Source organism: Lactuca sativa, chromosome 8 (assembly GCF_002870075.4).
Source record: "Lactuca sativa cultivar Salinas chromosome 8, Lsat_Salinas_v11, whole genome shotgun sequence".
In the NCBI taxonomy this organism is placed as follows: Eukaryota; Viridiplantae; Streptophyta; class Magnoliopsida; order Asterales; family Asteraceae; genus Lactuca; species Lactuca sativa.
The window spans coordinates 240822919-240839760 of NC_056630.2; the positions used below are offsets into that span (position 1 = coordinate 240822919).

Consider the following 16842-nt stretch of genomic DNA (forward strand, 5'->3'; position numbering starts at 1 on the left):
TTGTAATCATAATTTTTAATAAACATATATTGGGTTTTTGGTTTTTATTTTTCAGTGGAAGAAATCACGTAATCATTGTTTCTTTGATTTCCTATATATTTATGCTTTATAGAATCATTAATGAATAAATTGATATTAATTGAGTAGTTGATGGCACATATGCCGTTTTATCTTTTATTTTCATAAACAAATAACTTAACATACTTCTACGGTTGAATATGCGTAACATATATCTCAAATCCATTTTATCAAAAATTGTTTGCTTTTTTTTAACTGTAGAATGAGATTGATGTGTGGTTTTCTTGGTACAAGACACATTTCAGGTTATGGATTTAGAAATACAAGTAGCAGACCAGTCCTTTGAAAAGCAGATAAATGAAGATATTGATGCAAATAATGGTTGTTCAAGATCAACATCTGAATCGGAGAAAATAAATGAAGATGGTGTCAATCTTGGATGTGACGATGATGAAGGTAATGATCAAAGTATTATTGGAAAGGTTTTCGATATACCCAATGATGCATATACATTTTATAATGATTGCGCATTCTTACATGGATTTGGTATACGTATTCATTGGAAATTTAAGAATAAGACAACAAATGAGCATTATAGAAAGATATATGTATGCAACAAAGAAGGTTTCAAATGCTTGAAAGTTAATAATTCAAGTAAAAAAGTGATAAAACGTCGTAGAGAAGTAAGAACTGGATGCAAAGCAATGATTCGAATTTCAAATCAGAAGGATGAGAAATGGATTGTGGACAAGTTTAATGACACACACAATCATGACTTGAGCATGACACCAACAAAGGTCATGAAGCATAGATCTCATGGGAAGTTCCACCGTACTATGGAATGCAAATCTCTTATGGTGGAATTTGGTCAAGCAGGATTGAAGCCTTGTCAAATTAAAAAAGCTATTAATGCAATGAAAACTTCAGATGAAGCCAATGTTACTTCAAAGCAATGTGTTGATGTCTTATCCGAGCAACGAAAACAGTATAGGGGAAAGGAGTTTTATGGACTTATAAAGCATTTCAAAGATAAAGCATTGGTGGATAATGACCAGTATTTTGTTGCAGACTTATATGATGATGGGTCTCCTCGGAATATATTTTGGGCTGATGGAAGATCAAGAGACGCTTATACTAAGTTTGGAGATGTTGTTGTGTTTGATGTCACTTATATGACAAACATGATGGGTTTTGGCCATAAGAACATCCTATGTGCTCCTGCAACCCTAATGCTTGGATCTAGGTTTCTCTATTGGGCATGCAGTTCATCCAAGACTTTAAACCCTAGATCTAGCATAAAATTAATCATATTAACATGTGAAAGGGTTTTTAGATCTTACCTTGATTGTTATGTAGCAATAACAATCTCAAATCCTCCTTGTAATGACTTTAGAAAGCTTAGAGTCACAATTGCCACTCCTCTAATGGTTCACAAACACCAAGACCAAGAGGATGAAGAATAAGGAGAGAGGAGGCTTCCCAAAACGTGTAGAAACCCTAGTGGAACTCTTAGCCACGTTTTTGGGGCTTAAGGGTACTATATATACATGTAGGTTATTAGGGTTTTCAACTAGGAAACCCTAATTTGACTGCTTAAGCCCTAAGCAGCCCATAGACCCTTATAGAATATCCCTTGGATGATTTCTAATGGGTTTCCCCATAGAATTCATCCAACCTATTATTCCAAGGTAATCCATAGCCCAAATGCAATTATCTTATAATTACAGTTCCAGTCCCTTATGTTTAATTAATCTCTTTTAGTCACAAAATTAATTATCAATTAATTATTGACTAATATTAATTAAACAATATGATTTCTCCTTTAATATATTATTCTCATAATATATTAATAAATCATAATTAATCTTCTCTCTCCATAATTCATCCTATCAAGTTGCTTTGGTGAAGGCAACCCAAAAGGACCATGCACCATCGGGTCAAGTACATACCAAAATAGTTATGGACTTAGACACTAATCCAATAGTCTCCCACTTGGATAAGTCTAATAACTATTCTGCGTATGACTTCAGATCCTGATCTGCAATCGTAGCTTTCAAAAGCCGCTATCAACTCTGATCTTATCAGATACGCATCCTTTAGATAAGGGATCATATATTCCTCCATTCTAGATATCATATAGACGTGAGACATGGATTTCAATCATTCTCTCTATATTGTTTCCCGATTTTCCGATTTATGACGACTGACAACAGAGTACATTTGAACACATCAAATTAGTCCCGGCTTGGCCAAGCGCTTAGGTGCCATCACTAAATCATCGAGGGGCCCAAAGATATCACTTTCATCCTACTTTGGATAAAAGGAACGGATAAACTTTGATTCAATGCTTGCTTGCACTCACTCACCGAATCACACACAACAATATGTTTTATGACACCAAGTTACTGGTGCGTTTACATATTATCAATGTGTAACCGACTCGCAAGACACAACTCACACATCTCGGTTTCAAGAATATAAGATATTATCGTCTCACCAATCACTCGTGATAAAATCCATGAAGTGATCCAAGTGAGTGTGGGTTTAATCAAATGCTCAAACACATATTCATAAGCACTCATGAATGTTGTAGCAAACATTTGCTTATGTCTAATACACTTTAGACAATCCACACACCAATTCACGACAGTCTTCATTCATACCTACTTCCAATATATGAACGACTGTGGTCCGTTCGAATAATTTGATTGTTCTGAACAAATTAATTATTCAGGAAGTCAAAACATGCAAAGTGAAACACAAGAATAATACTAATCCCATATGGCCCCAAACTCTGGGTATAAATAAAACATTTTATTTAATCACCATATTGATTACTCATTATTTGTTGTTTCGGGTAATCAACTTCTTACTTGAATTATTACCACACTTGTCCCATGCTCTCAGCATGCACAAAATGTTTACCTATAGTCCTTACTTTGTGAAATAGATCAAATGAACACATTTCCAATCATACTCATTTCACAACTCCCAATCCTTATCATAAGTACAAGAATATCAAATTCTTGTTACTTATGCTAGATTCTAACATTTTATGCAATGATTCTTTCGTAAAGTCATCGCTCAAAATCATCAAGACTTGGCTAATCTCTATCAGAAACAATTCTATAGATATGATGTCTCTCACTCAAAGTACATTCCTTTGAACATCCTTCTTGCATTATAGTTTCTAATCTGGATATAGATTCTCAATATCCAACTCCCAATATGGAAACATTTCCATATTTTGCGCTACGACAACTTATTCTTAATAGAATCTTATCTATTCATAATAATGTCGATATGGTCCATCCAATACCATACTTCCAACTACTCACAAGCGACCAATCCTCAGCGAGCTTTGGATCGTCCTTTGATAGTTGTTTAATTATTTTAGTCAAAACCGATTATTGTCCTTTTTCCCTCAAAATGTGCTAGACATTTGGAAAATTTTAGAATGGTCAAATATTATAGCATTTGCAATCGATCCTATACCCGAAGCGTATGGGACACGATGCATAATATCTTACATAAAGATTTGATACTTTATCAATCTTCTGCCATAATATTTTATGTGCCATGTTCTCACAATTCGAACTATGCCATAATCATAGTCGAAATTTGAGAACACACTATGTATTCTTGACTAAATTTATTAACATTCCACAACCTAAGCCTTTAGATTTGAAATGAAGCAGAATATTCTCTCCCTTAATTATAGCAAAACAACTATTTAACGCTTACGACTTTGCAAAGTATAACTCTTGTTTTCTATAATTAATATTGCTAACTTGCAATACTTGCCTTAATAATCATACAAGCACAACATTTATGCTCCCACTATCATGATGATTATTATCATATAAGCATAACACTTATGCTCCCACTAGCTTTGACATGTATTCAGAAAACAACTAAACTTCCAGAAAACAATACCTATTGAATTTCTTAAGTTTATATTTCTAATACCTAATGCTTTGATAATCTTTTATCAAAGCTTCTTAATTTATACACATTTGCCTCAGATAGCTCATATGTGTGTCTTAAACAATTCAGACTAATTGCCAAATCTCACAATTCTAATTATAGAAAGGGATACCGTAACCATAATCAAATTTGAGAATACAATTTTCACAATCAATATCTTCTTAAAATCTCTCTTAGTGAAAGCATTTCCTCACAATCATTTTCATGAAGGAGGGAATCTTATGACACTTAGATTATAATGGTGTATGTGTTCCTATCCATGCGAATTTGTCAAAACCAAAGTTTGCGACAAACCCAAACTCGTATGGACCGAACCTTCTCAATCTTGATTTCTTGCCTTATGGTAACGCAGCTGCCCACCATGTCTTCCAAGTAGTTAAGCAGCTCATCCTTTCTTATCAATGTACTTTTGATTGATCAAGGTCCTTGCCTTTTATGCATTCAAATGAGAACTCATATAACTCACATGCATAATTAACTCAATTGGAACCACACAGAAACAAGATAGTGTCAGCACGATAGGTTGTAAACCTCAAGTCGTGTGCTAGTGATGATCGATAAGGTTTATTCTTGATTTGTTCTTGAAACCATTCAAGACCATTAAGACTCCCACAGACTCCTTGACATGTAAGATTCTTTTGTCAATAAACATTTCTTGACAAACAAATATTCAAGAGTTAGCGTAGCTTTTATCAAGACAAAACACATCACAAAATTGGTCCTAGTTGGTCTTTGTCTTATCCAAGACATCACAACTGTCCACATCTGATGAATGTTATAAACCTTATTAAGACTTGTCAATCAATGTCACAATCTTAACTCTAAGACTTGTTTTTGGAACGAAGTATGATTGACTTCTTGATTTAACCATTTCTTCAATTCTTGATTCCTCTTCTCAGACATACAATTGTACTAAGACTCACTTAGAGGATCAATTGAGATATGGTTCTTAATCATTAAGACCTATCATAAAACATAATAAAAGGTACTCTCCCTTCTTCTTAGAATAGAGAAACTTTTATCTTTCTGCCTACTTGATTCTTCTTTATTCGTTCTGCTGTTTATTGAAACTCTTTCAATCAATTGAGAATTACACTTAATCTTCATAAGTATAATCATATTTACTTAACCTTAGTAAGTCATGACGAATATCTTTGTTACTCTTGTGGTGGACTTGATCAAGACACAACCTTGTGTACTCGATCTCCTAGTCCTTCACTTGACACTTTGTCAACGAATTAGTCTAATTTCCAAATATGAAATTTCTCATTCATCATGCAACCATGTTGTATGATTCCATGTTTCTATCCAAATGAAACTTGGGCGATGAGAAACTTTCCCTATTTGGTAAATTCTTGACCTTTCCACAAATAACATAATTAAGAATCAAATCCATTATTGCTAATAATAGAAACATTCAAACATCAATTTTTCATACACGCCATTGCAAGGATAAATAAATAATATAAATCAAAATTTATTTTATTGCGGAAAAATTTGTCCTTACAATGCAATTCAATTGAAAAACTATGTTAATACATATTTCTTAGCAATCTTATTCTAACTCCAAGTAGTAGCTTAATCTTCAAGTAATGCGATCGAAATCCATTTCTTCACGATTAGATTCTGCTCACTTCTTTCCTTAAGTTTCATTTCTTTTCTTCGATCCTTCAAAACATCAAAATGCAATCTTATCACATCATGTATTAAGAATCTAGAATAGGAACTTAAAAGAGTTAGTTAATGGATTTTACCTAAAGCAAAGCCATACGTTTTGACTCTCCCATCTCTTAGATCTCTTAGGTAAATAGGGCAGCTTCGTCTCCAATGCCCCTTCTCTTGGCAATAAAAGCAAATTGACTTCTTTGGAACAGCACACGGAATTACTTCTGACTTTGCCTTTCTCTTATGATCAAACTTTTTGATCATGGCATGCCTTTCGTTGCCATTGCCTATATCCATAGAGGTCCGGGAGGCAGATCCACCAATCAACTTTGCTTTTCTAGTGTGCCAAATCATTTCTGATTCAGCAGCAATAAGCATATAGGTGAGATTAATGAGGGTTACGTCGTGGTTCATCATATAGTACTCTCTTACGAACTCACTATATGAGTCAGGAATGACTGAAGAACTCAGTCAACAGCCAGCTCCTCACAGACAACAGATCCCAACATTCTTAATCTATCAATGTGTGACCTCATCTCTAGGATGTGTGCACACACTGACTTTCCTTCTTCATGTTTACTTGCCAAAAGGGCTTGAGTGAGTTTGAACTTTTCAATCTTTTGAACTTGTGGGTTAGGGAGAATAATAGGAGGAGGTGGAGGAAGTGAAGCATGATCTCATGTTCCTCGATCGAATTATGGAATATCATTTTCATGTGAAAGGCTTCTTCCACGGGATTTGGGAAGACCATAGTTGTCATACTTTGACATCTACAAAACGGGAGAAAAATTAAATTCAAGTTAGTTGATTGATTGAGTCCTTAATAAATCACCCAAATGAGATATTAAGGCTAGGACCCAACACAATTGTAACACCCAAAATTTTGGAAGGCCAGGAAAGGAAAGAAAACCCTAATTTTAAGGGGCGACTCGGTGATTCCAAGGAGGAACTCAGCGAGTCCGAGCGGGATCCAGGTCGAGGAGTAAGTGACCGACTTGGCGAGTCAGCCAAGGAGACTCGGTGAGTCAGGTCTGTTCGAGGAAAACCCTAAAATCGGGACTTGGAGCCTATTTAAGCGCCTCCTTCTCTTCCCTAGGGTTCCTTTATAGTCTCTCTCACCCAGAAAACGAACCCTAAGCCTCCATTGTTGTGCATTCAAGCTTCCAAGCCATTTTTGGGTGATTTGAAGGAAGAAGAAAGAGGGGAATCATTGAAGCTTCAAGGATTGGCCTTGGAACTGAAGATTGGGGAAACTTTCTGAGTTATTGAAGGTATTAAGTTGTTTCCCTCCTTTAGATCTATTTTGGTTGTGAGTGTTAGGGGCTTTTTAGCCATGATTAGCTACCCCTTTTGAGTTAGAAGCCATATCTAAAGTTGCTACTTCGGATCTAAGCACATTATGGTCTTGAGAAGCATAAAGTATCTGCCCTTGAGTTGATTATGGAGCCTCTTTGCCTTAAACCCTAGTTTATGGTGTATTTTGCCTAGATCTCCTTCTCTACACGTAAAGTTTGCAACTTTACATGAGGAATAGGCTTGGGAAGGGTAGATCTATAGTTTGGAGTCCATGCATGACTCAAAAGTCCTCTGCATGTATGGAGATCTGAATGGACTCGGCGAGTCCTTTGAGTGGACTCGGCGAGTAGCATGAAGATTTGGAGGAACTCGACGAGTGGGATGAATAGCTCGTCGAGTCAGATGAAGATGGGCAAGAACTCGGCGAGTTGGAAGAACAACTTGGCGAGTCAGTTGAAGGTTGTCTTAGACTCGGCGAGTCTGTTCTTAGACTCAGCGAGTCAGGTCGCGAAACCCCAAACCCTTCGAGTTGAGACTCGAATCAGTGAGTCGAATGGAGACTCGGTGAGTTGGACAGGTCAAGACCTGGAAATCAGTAGACTCGGCGAGTCATGGACTGAATCGGCGAGTCGAGTCACAAATGGAAGGACTCTGAACATATGAACTCGGCGAGTCAATAGGGTGACTCGGCGAGTAGGGTTAACCTGGAAGGTTGACTTTTACCAAGACTTTGACTATGACCATAGTTGACTTGGTTGTCTTTCGGAGGTCAGTTGGACTCAGTGTTGCATTGATAATTGGTAGCTCGGGGAGCGAGTGGAGCAGGAGTTCAAAGATTGTCGGGCAGCGGCTAGTGGGATCGTCAGCAAGTTCAGCCAGTGCAGGTGAGTTTCCCTTTGTGTGAATGGGTCTAAGGCCACAATACCGGCCCATGTAGTTATGAGTAGAAGGCCCGGGGGTTAGCCCTTGGCACAGTATGCTAGTATGATATTCAAGACGAGGTCCAGTGGTAGCAGGTGGGTGCCCAAGGAATGGTTTATGTGGTAGTTTATACTTGTTGTCTGTGTGATGCTTGTATGTGCCTGGTAGGGAGGTGGGTGTGGGCGAGGCCTCGTAACTCACCAATAGTAGAGTGTAGAAGGTGTTCCACATCTCATTAGCAGCAGATCAGGGGCGAGACCCGAGTTAGGAAAAAGTGAGTGTGGGTTGGACCCGTATCTCACAATCAGTAGGAGTATGGACGGGGTTCCATGACTCATCAGTAGCAGGGCAGGGGCGAGGCCCAGGATAGGCGAGGCCTTAGGACAGGATCAGTTGTATGTGTTTAGCTTATGTGTTGTGATATGTTTATGTGTTATTAATTGTTAGTGGGCAAGGCCCTGTGACAGGCGAGGCCTAATTGAAACAGATCTGTAGCCGAGCGGGGCTCGAAACCAGGTGGGGCCTAGAGTGGCGGGGCCGTTGTAGCGGGCAAAGCCCGAGATAGCGGGCGAGGCCCGAGGTAAGGGGCAAGGCCCAGGTTAGCGGGCGTGGCCCAATATGTGCAGTATGAGGCTGTGCATGGTATGTGGTAGGGTGGGGGAACTCACTAAGCTTCGTGCTTACGGTTTTCAGTTTTGGTTTCAGGTGCTTCCGGTAGCGGAGGGAGGAGCTCAGGGTGATCGCATGGCACACACCATTGATTAGACAGCCTGGGAATGTTTTACTGAGATAACGAACATGTGTTTTGGAAATTAATACTCTGTTTATGTTTTGGATTGATGATTTTGCTTTAAGTAATGTTTTATTAAAAGAAATTTTTGGTCTTGAATTTTGGGACGTTACAACAATACTCTACAACCTAGAAAAGGGATGTCGTAATCTAGTTGCAGAATATTTGAAGGTAAGTGAATGACGATTCACTAATTTCCACCATGAAAAATGAAAAGGAAATTTAAGTTTTAAATCTATTGAAAATTCCTAGATCTTTTGAGATTCATTGAACTTTTCAATGGCATGTTTAAATCTCGATATGCCCCTCTAGTTTGTGACTGGGATACCGAGCATCACAAAGCGGGTGTGAATAACCATGCAAACTTACATGGTGCCCCCACATGTTACAGTCATCTATTCGATGTGCCGGTTAACCACACACGCTCCACTGAACTATGACAAACATTGAGTCACCCTTTGCTACCTTTGCTTAGAACCATTTAGTGTGCCGGTTAACCACACACGCTCCACTAACGTCTTCGCAAGGGCACAAAGTGTAATTTCATGGAATTGCAACAATTCACTTTTGCCTAAAGTAACTAAGATTGGGAATTTGTAAAAGTGTTTAGTTACTTTTGTACTTCATTATACTTATAATGGAAGGTTTCTGTCCTATCCTACCCGTTCGGCTAACGACCCTCCACTAGTCAAGAGTGCGGTGGGTAACAGTGGATACCCATTCAATCGCCATTTTATAGGCAATCTCCTTAAACACCCCTTATATACCAGCTTCGTGAATGAGGCCTACTAACGGTAAGACTAACTGTTTACTCATACATATATAATACTAGACTTTTAATGTTATATATAGCGTAGGGTGTATTTTACACTTTTAAAATACTAGGTGTTCTAATTTAATAAATTATACTTTTAGTTTAATTAAATGTAAACCAAAAAAATTTATGGGTTTATTAAATCTCTTTTAATTATACACCTTAATTAATTAATAAAACCATAAGGGTGTGATTTGAACCTTTTGAAAACAATACTAGGGTTTTAGAATTTAACATTTCTAAATTAAACTATTAATCAACTTTTAAATTCCAAAACTTGAGGACAAGTTTTGAAATATTTCAAAACATTAGGGTTTAACTTATTTAAATTTCAAAACAAAAAACTTTTAAGTTCAAATTTAAACTATAAAACTTAAAGGGATTAATTTGAAACTTTTCCAAACTTTATCAAGAATATTCTAGATCACATAATTCAAATAAAGCAATTAACAATTAATTGGTGGTTATCTAATTAGATCTAGTTCAAATTCTTGCAAGATAATGATCAAATAATTCAAATAATTTAACATTTATCAAATAAGGTAACAATTATCTAATTAGATGACCAAAATCTTTTATTTTGACAAAGATAATCATAAGGAATCAATAAAATTCAAATTTTATTAATTTTAAACAATTATGGTAATTATCCTAAGTCAAAATAGGTAAAAATCCCGAAAATCCGCATGTCTGACAGCTAAACTCGCCGAGTCCCCTTATGGACTCGCCGAGTTCACCCTACTCGACGAGTCCACATTGGAACTCGACGAGTTTGTCAGGCAGATGGCCAAAAACTTGATCTTGCAACATGAATGAATGTACTAGGCATCAATACAATAGAAACCAATCAAGGCTCTGATACCACTGATGGGTTTTGGCCATAAGAACATCCTATGTGCTCATGCAAGCTTGGATCTAGGTTTCTCTATTATACATGCAATTCATCCAAGACTTTAAACCCTAGATCTAGCATACAATTAATCATATTAACATGTGAAAGGTTTTTTAGATCTTACCTTGATTGTTATGTAGCAATAACAATCTCAAATCCTCCTTGTAATGACTTTAGAAAGCTTAGAGTCACAATTGTCACTCCTCTAATGGTTCACAAACACCAAGAGCAAGAGGATGAAGAATAAGGAGAGAGGAGGTTGCCCAAAACGTGTAGAAACCCTAGTGGAACTCTTAGCCACGTTTTGGGGGCTTAAGAGTACTATATATACATATACGCTATTAGGGTTTTCAACTAGGAAACCCTAATTTGACTGCTTAAGCCCTAAGCATCCCATGGACCCTTATAGAATATCCCTTGGACGATTTCTAATGGGTTTCCCCATAGAATTCGTCGAACCTATTATTCCAAGGTAATCCATAGCCCAAATGCAATTATCTTATAATTATAGTTTCAGTCCCTTAAGTTTAATTAATCTCTTTTAGCCACAAAATTAATTATCAATTAATTATTGACTAATATTAATTAAACAATATGATTCCTCCTTTAATATATTATTCTCATAATATATTAATAAATCATAATTAATCTTCTCTCTCCATAATTCATCTTATCAAGTTGCTTTGTTGAAGGCAACCCAAAAGGACCATGCACCATCGGGTCAAGTACATACCAAAATAGTTATAGACTTAGACACTAATCCAACAAAACAAATACAAGATGCCATTTGCTCCCTTTGTAGGGGTAAATCATCATGGGCAATCTATATTTTTTGGTGGAGCATTGCTAGAAAATGAAAAAGAAGAAACATTTGTATGGTTATTCGAGAATTTCCTAAAGTGTATGTTTAGCAAGTATCCGAAGGTAATTATTATTGATCAAGACAAAGTTATGGGTAATGCGATCAAAAAAGTGTTTCCAAACACTCGACACCGCTTTTGCGAATGGCATATTAAAAAGAATGAATCAGAACACCTTCTCCCATTTGTTGCCCGTTATAGTGATTTTCAGGAATCTTATAGAGATTGGGTAAACAGTGACACTATTGAAGAATTTGAAAAAAAGTTTGAAGTTATCCGTAGTAAGTATAACCTGGAACATAATTGTTGGATAAGTGAAATGTATAACCAACGGATACATTGGGCTAAAACCCTTCTTCAAAGATATTTTCTTGGCCGGTATGACAACCGGCGGACGAAGTGAGAGTATTAATTCTTTTTTTTTTGATAGATTTGTCAATTCCAGCACCATGTTGAATGCATTTGTAGTACAATATGACAAAGCAGTCGAGTCTCGAAGGGCTGCCAAAAAAGATGAAGACTTCAAGACTATGAACTCGAGGGCAGTTCTTTCTTCTGTGCATCCAATCGAAGCAAACGCAGTGACTGTTATACTAGAAAAGTTTTTGAGATTTTTAAAAATGAATGGATTGAAGCCGCTAGCAATTTAACTCATGAGACTTTAAGCAAAAGTAAAGAAGAAATAACATACCGAGTTGGGCAACTTAACATTGACAAAACATATTGGAGAATTGTTAGCTTCCGTTCTGTGAGTCAAATGAATATCACATGTTCTTGTGCTATGTACGAAACAAGTGGGATTTTATGCAAGCATTGTTTATATGTGATGAAGAAGAGGCATGTTGAAACGCTTCCAAGTCACTATATTTTGTTGCGGTGGACCCTTAATGCTAGGTACAAAGTGGGTAATAGTAGTATCGGACTCGAAGAAAGAAATAATGAAAATGGGGTGATGCATTCACGTGATGGTGTTCGTTCAAATTTTACCAAAGTAATTGAATAAGCAAAGGAATCCCCATCACAAATAGAAAAAGTCAACACCGTATTGATAAATCTTTTAGATGATCTAACAATTCGGAAAAAACCTAAAGCATTTGAAAATGCATCTCAAGATTCTTCAATGAGAATTTCACAAGTAGATATGATGCCTTAATTGTCTATCCGGGATCCTATTGGTCCAACTAATACGAAAGACCGTCCTAAAAATGCAAGCAGGATTAAGTCTTTATTAGAAGTGCCGTAAAAACGAACATGCTCCTACTATCAACGACTATGTCACTACGCCACTAGTTGTTCAAAAAGAAAGGTAGTTGTAATATTAATTTATATTGTCATGAGTTAACTAGCCTAATAATTTTATTAATTGTTTATTTTTTCATGTATCAGGCGGATGAATTGTTGCTTGAGAAAGAATGGTGAGATACGTTGCTGCTAGGAGAAGTTTGGATGGTTTCTTTTTTGAATATTTGATTTTTTTGTTTGTTTTAGATAAATGCATTATTCTTTTGTTTTGGAAACAAACAGTGAATAAGAACACGATTCAGAGTCATTTCTGCATCTCAAAGGACAGGATTCTTCTGAAGAGCATTGCGAGCTAATGTATGGGTTTTTGCCATGTTCAAGCAATGTCCCGAGCCATATCTTTCTCATTGTGATATACGAGTACCTATTATATCATGGAGAATCATATGTGGCTGGTGATGGGGGAATTTTCCTGTGTCCTTGGCAAGAACTTTTATGTTGCAATGTTTTCTTAGCTTCTTGATTCCCTCCCAGAATCTTTGATACTTCTTGGTAATTTTCATTTTTATCTTTTCCATACCATATCAACATGCTCTATTTTTAATGTGTCTTTCTAGATTTAAAATGAGTTGTGGGGAATTGAATGTTTTTGCTTAACTTCAATCGTAGAAGAATTTCTTTCTTACTTTTCTAGCTACTCTTGATTGTCCGATTGCAGCAGCAGGACTGACAAGTAGTAAAGAAAAAGCTCAAGAATATGTTGTAACGGGTGTTGGATTGCTAGCAGGATCGTCAATATTGCTTCTCACACTTCTATGGGGGGGTATGCTTCATTTGTGCTAGAATAGAATTCTATGTAAAACCTATTCCTGAACTAAAAGATCAAGGAACACAACTATTAACCAGTTTGCATTCTTAACTTTCTATTAACAATTGTAAAGGCTGTAATTTTCTATTCTCGATTACTCATGTAAGATTGTTAAAAATGTTGGAGTAAATTACACAAATGGTCCCTATGGTTTGGGATAATTTGCATGTATGGTCCCTAACTTATTTTTTTAACTCGGAAAGTCCCTACTGTTTGCTTTTGTTATGCTATTGGTCCCTATCTTACCTAAAAATACTATTATTTAAATAGAGAAAAATGGTGGGGTAGGTAAGATAAGGTGAGGGGGATGAGATTGGTGGTGTGTTTATTTAAATAAATTAAAAAAATCAAGGGCAAAATAAGTTTTTTATGTAAAACATGGACCAAGCGCGTAACAAAAACAAACAGTAGGGACCTTCCGAGTTAAAAAAAATAAGTTAGGGACCAAACGTGCAAATTATCCCAAACCATAGGGACCATTCGTGTAATTTACTCAAAATGTTGGTGAACTGTATGTATTTACAGGTTCTGGTCGTTATACACATGCCCAAACTGATGTTAAAGTTAAGTTGATTTTGCTGAAAGTAAAAAATAAAGGGATAAAACTATTAACAGGTTTTCATTCTTTGTATCTTTTAACAGTTTTGATAATTATGTAACATGCCCATGCTTAAAAATTAACAATTTATGACCGTTTAAAAATTGATCGCTTGTCTTGCGTGCTTAATGTATGTACACTACTATAGGTTTTGGTGTCGTTACCGATGCAGAAACTAAATATCATGTCAAAGTTATATTCTTTTCGCTCATACCATTTGTAGTCATTCTATTACCTAGTGTGTTTGGGTTATCGTATTCTGGTGAAGAAGACAAGATTGTCCTTCTTGTGTCACTTTCTGTTTCGGTTATATGCTTACTCTCTTACTTCTACTATCAGGTATACATCAGTTCCTTAATAGAATATTGCAAGAAGATACGTAGGTTAGCAGATTTAGCTCATGATTTTCCATTTTTGGGCATACTGTTTTGCAGACTTCTGATCCACGGATTCGGGAAAGAAGACTGGAGTATGCAGAAGTTGTAGGAAAAATTGAAATGGATGTACCATTTTATAAAGTACAAGCACTTATGCTTGAAAGGGAAAAACATCTTATGACAAAGCAAAAAGAAATGGAGAAAATTTTGACACGTCCCGAGCTTAGCGAAGACAAAACATTAATGACCAGTGAAAATTTCTATGATTTGTTCCAAAAATGGCTTGATGAGACGAGACAGTTAATGGATGATCCGTATTCGATGGATCAATTAGGGACTGAATACAATCAAGTGAGCATCACATGATATACAGGCATCAGTTTGAGCTATTGACCTATCAATGAGTGATTGATTGTTTTTTATTATATTTTTGAGGTTGCTGAACTATTGCTTGAAGATAAAATCAAAATGATACAACTAATATACGGTCTAGGAGAGGAATTGCATATAGAAGATGGAGCTCGAGATGAATCTTCCACAGATAGGTATGGCTGGGCTATGTTAGTATGCATACCTGATAATGGCGTGATGCCGGAGTGTCTGATTTAATGTTAAAATGTTAGATTCTTTAAGCGCATTGATGCCAATGATGATAAATCTATTAGACAACTTGAACTCAAAAACTATATCATGGAAGTGAACAATGGGATTCCGATGGACGAAGAGATAATAGAGATCATAATGAGAGGTTTAGACATTGATGGAAATGGAGACATTAATCACCAAAAATTCAAATCCGAGATTAAGGGGTGGCTCGATACTTTTTGCAACAAAGAAAATCCATCACAGAATAACAACCAAGTAAGAAACGTCATGATAAGTATTCAAGAACACTACCTTGTTCTATGGTATTGGAGGATAATTCAATCCCGTATGTTGTGTAGGAAATGGACAGGTACCATCAGAATGAGGCAAAGGCGAAAACAGAGGAAAAGTACAAGGCAATGGCGCTACTGATAGTCGGAATCATTATGCTAACAGTCTTGGCTGAGCCTTTGGTCGAGAGCGTTCGACGGTTTTCAGAATCTGTAAAGATAGAGCCTTTCTATGTGTCATTCATCTTAGTACCATTGGCTACAAATGTTAGAACAGCCATTGCTCCCATTAGAGCTGCAATGCAGAAGAAACATCAAATAACCTCTTTAACCTTGTCCGAGGTTTGTCCTGGTTTCATAAAATCACCATATATTTTGGAGGATGTCTTATTAGGGCAATTATAATGCATTGAACTCTAATGGGTTATACAACTCTATCATTTTTTTCCTACAATGTATTGAACTCTATAAAGTTCAATAGAACATTACAAAAGCTAATATATATATATATATATATATATATATATATATATATATATATATATATATATATATATATATATATATATATATATATAAGAATTATAAAACTTTCATTTTCCCATCAAAGAGTTCAATGTGCATTGAACACCAAATAGTGGCATCTCATAATGATAGAGTTTCATTCATTAAATGAAAACTATATTCGCAACCTGATGCAACTTTCTCATTGAACTCGTCATTATAGATGCTATTAGGTATATGTGATATATGAATATAGGAAATGGGAAAAGATAACAACAATTAATGACTATCCTGAATTATGAACTACCAAATATATCATTATCAAAAGGTATATATGAGATATATCCTTAATACCCTGCCTTTATTATATGTTTGTTTACAGCATCAGTACTTACACAATACTTACATGTAACTCGTTATTGACATGCTCAATTGAACTTGTGCAGATATACCACAAAGTCTTCATGAACAATATCCTTGGTTTTTCTGTTCTGGTATCGGTTATATATTGTCGTGGATTGACATTGCATTTCTCTGCTGAGATTCTAGTTGTTGCAATTGTGTGCATCATAATGGGGCTTCTAGCATCTTTCAAATCAAAGTTTCCGAACTGGACATTAATCATTGCGTTCTCTCTCTATCCGTTATCTTTGGTCATGGTTTACTTTGTCGCAGATACTTTCCAGTTTTCTTAAAACTTCAACTAGAACTTCTAGAAAACAACATTGTCCCATTTAATTGAGTAAGGAGATATGTTTATGTATAGCAATGATGAAGGAGACATTTTTTAATGCAGAAGTATGTTTTATTTATTTATGAGGAAAATTCATACTCAAGATCCATTGGTAATAACGAAAAGGTAACAACTACTTGAAGATTTCAATCTGAGCCTAGTTCGTACTTATATTCGTTTTGTTTGTCGACAACATCTTTCATTTACATCTTTCATAAGCAAATTTTGTATAATATTGTCTTGGGGGATATGGTTTACGTTACATATCACGTTTTTCACCATTAAATTTGTTGGAGTTAACATCAACATATACACATTGTAGAGTAATTATTAAAGAAATTAAAAGAACGTTGTTTTACACAATGTACATATGACTTATTAACCCCAAAAAAGATCTATATC

The 16842-nt window shown here is 35.9% G+C and overlaps 1 pseudogene; it reads left to right on the forward strand.

Annotated features, from left to right (window-relative positions):
* The first annotated feature begins 326 nt into the window (after window positions 1-326).
* Window positions 327-16402, forward strand: LOC111909182 (sodium/calcium exchanger NCL2-like; annotated as a pseudogene).
* Window positions 16403-16842: the final 440 nt, after the last annotated feature.